The sequence below is a fragment of the Plectropomus leopardus genome, unplaced genomic scaffold (assembly GCF_008729295.1).
Source record: "Plectropomus leopardus isolate mb unplaced genomic scaffold, YSFRI_Pleo_2.0 unplaced_scaffold121, whole genome shotgun sequence".
Lineage (NCBI taxonomy): Eukaryota > Metazoa > Chordata > Actinopteri > Perciformes > Serranidae > Plectropomus > Plectropomus leopardus.
The window spans coordinates 1-2,466 of NW_024612837.1; the positions used below are offsets into that span (position 1 = coordinate 1).

Below are 2,466 nucleotides of genomic sequence, written 5' to 3' on the forward strand. Positions count from 1 at the left end.
TCTGAAAATGAGGCCCATTGACATATTTCACCTTCTACACCATCGAAGGGATGTTAGATTACTTTGTTCAGGTTTTGCATGAATACTGAAACTGATGCTTCACCAAGCTTTATTTACAACATTAAAAGACACATGCTTTAAACTGTTGGAGATGAACTTCATTTGATAACAAAGGGTCATTGTGTCAGACCAATGAAGAAATGTAAACAGCAGCTCTGACAATGAGGCCAAATGACATGTTTCACTTTCTGAATGTGTTGTCCTTAAACAACAATGAAAAGTCCATCCTTCGAGCCGGAGTTGAACCAGCGACCTAAGGATAACTGCTATTTTCAACCTACAGTCCTCCGCTCTACCAACTGAGCTATCGAAGGGATGCTCTAGGCTCCTTTGTATAGCTTGTGTATGGATGCTGAAACTGATGCTTCACCAAAGTTAATTCTGGAAATGTACAAAGCATCCTCTTAAAACTATAGAACTGCACTCGACCACAAAGACGTTGCCGTCAACAAGGGTCAGTGTGTCGCACCAAATCAAGCAATGAAACCTACAATTCTGACAACGACCCCCACTGATATATTTTATCTTCTGAATGTTTTTTGTCATTACGGACCAATGAAAAGTCCATCCTTCGAGCCGGAGTTGAACCAGCGACCTAAGGATAACTGCTATTTTCAACCTACAGTCCTCCGCTCTACCAACTGAGCTATCGAAGGGATGCTCTAGTCTCCTTTGTATAGCTTGTGTATGGATGCTGAAACTGATGCTTCACCAAAGTTAATTCTGGAAATGTACAAAGCATCCTCTTAAAACTATAGAACTGCACTCGACCACAAAGACGTTGCCGTCAACAAGGGTCAGTGTGTCGCACCAAATCAAGCAATGAAACCTACAACTCTGACAACGACCCCCACTGATATATTTTACCTTCTGAATGGTTTATCATTATGGACCATGGAAAAGTCCATCCTTCGAGCCGGAGTTGAACCAGCGACCTAAGGATAACTGCTATTTTCAACCTACAGTCCTCCGCTCTACCAACTGAGCTATCGAAGGGATGCTCTAGTCTCCTTTGTATAGCTTGTGTATGGATGCTGAAACTGATGCTTCACCAAAGTTAATTCTGGAAATGTACAAAGCATCCTCTTAAAACTATAGAACTGCACTCGACCACAGAGACGTTGCCGTCAACAAGGGTCAGTGTGTCGCACCAAATCAAGCAATGAAACCTACAATTCTGACAACGACCCCCACTGATATATTTTATCTTCTGAATGTTTTATTGTCACGGACCAATGAAAAGTCCATCCTTCAAGCCGGAGTTGAACCAGCGACCTAAGGATAACTGCTATTTTCAACCTACAGTCCTCCACTCTACCAGCTGAGCTATCGAAAGGGATGTTTTAGTTTCCTTTGTATAGCTTGTGTATGGATGCTGAAACTCATGCTTCACCAAAGTTTATTCTGGAAATGTACAAAGCATCCGCTTAAAGTTGTAGAACTGCACTCGACCACGACGTTGCCGTCAACAAGGGTCAGTGTGTTGCACCAAATCAAGCAATGAAATCTACAACTCTGACAACGACCCCCACTGATATATTTTACCTTCTGAATGGTTTATCATTACAGACCATGGAAAAGTCCATCCTTCGAGCCGGAGTTGAACCAGCGACCTAAGGATAACTGCTATTTTCAACCTACAGTCCTCCGCTCTACCAACTGAGCTATCGAAGGGATGCTTTAGTTTCCTTTGTATAGCTTGTGTATGGATGCTGAAACTCATGCTTCACCAAAGTTAATTCTGGAAATTTACAAAGCATCCTCTTAAAACTATAGAACTGCACTCGACCACAAAGACGTTGCCGTCAACAAGGGTCAGTGTGTCGCACCAAATCAAGCAATGAAACCTACAACTCTGACAACGACCCCCACTGATATATTTTACCTTCTGAATGGTTTATCATTACGGACCATGGAAAAGTCCATCCTTCGAGCCGGAGTTGAACCAGCGACCTAAGGATAACTGCTATTTTCAACCTACAGTCCTCCGCTCTACCAACTGAGCTATCGAAGGGATGCTCTAGTCTCCTTTGTATAGCTAGTGTATGGATGCTGAAACTAATGCTTCACCAAAGTTTATTCTGGAAATATACAAAGCATCCGCTTAAAGTTGTAGAACTGCACTCGACCACAGAGACGTTGCCGTCAACAAGGGTCAGTGTGTCGCACCAAATCAAGCAATGAAACCTACAATTCTGACAACGACCCCCACTGATATATTTTACCTTCTGAATGGTTTGTCATTACAGACCATGGAAAAGTCCATCCTTCGAGCCGGAGTTGAACCAGCGACCTAAGGATAACTGCTATTTTCAACCTACAGTCCTCCGCTCTACCAGCTGAGCTATTGAAGGGATGGTTTAGTTTCCTTTGTATAGCTTGTGTATGGATGCTGAAACTCATGCT

The 2,466-nt window shown here is 42.8% G+C and overlaps 7 non-coding genes across 7 annotated transcripts; all 7 read right to left on the reverse strand.

The window, feature by feature from the left end:
• Positions 1–285: 285 nt before the first annotated feature.
• Positions 286–374, reverse strand: trnay-gua. The gene is given in 2 exon segments: positions 286–321; positions 338–374. It is a non-coding gene; the product is annotated as a tRNA-Tyr (tRNA).
• Positions 375–627: 253 nt separating this feature from the next.
• Positions 628–716, reverse strand: trnay-gua. The gene is given in 2 exon segments: positions 628–663; positions 680–716. It is a non-coding gene; the product is annotated as a tRNA-Tyr (tRNA).
• Positions 717–967: 251 nt separating this feature from the next.
• Positions 968–1,056, reverse strand: trnay-gua. The gene is given in 2 exon segments: positions 968–1,003; positions 1,020–1,056. It is a non-coding gene; the product is annotated as a tRNA-Tyr (tRNA).
• A 251-nt stretch (positions 1,057–1,307) lies between these two features.
• On the reverse strand, positions 1,308–1,396 carry trnay-gua. Its single transcript is given in 2 exon segments — positions 1,308–1,343; positions 1,360–1,396. It is a non-coding gene; the product is annotated as a tRNA-Tyr (tRNA).
• A 249-nt stretch (positions 1,397–1,645) lies between these two features.
• trnay-gua lies at positions 1,646–1,734 on the reverse strand. The gene is given in 2 exon segments: positions 1,646–1,681; positions 1,698–1,734. It is a non-coding gene; the product is annotated as a tRNA-Tyr (tRNA).
• Positions 1,735–1,985: 251 nt separating this feature from the next.
• trnay-gua lies at positions 1,986–2,074 on the reverse strand. Its single transcript is given in 2 exon segments — positions 1,986–2,021; positions 2,038–2,074. It is a non-coding gene; the product is annotated as a tRNA-Tyr (tRNA).
• A 251-nt stretch (positions 2,075–2,325) lies between these two features.
• Positions 2,326–2,414, reverse strand: trnay-gua. Its single transcript is given in 2 exon segments — positions 2,326–2,361; positions 2,378–2,414. It is a non-coding gene; the product is annotated as a tRNA-Tyr (tRNA).
• Between the last annotated feature and the right edge of the window lie 52 nt (positions 2,415–2,466).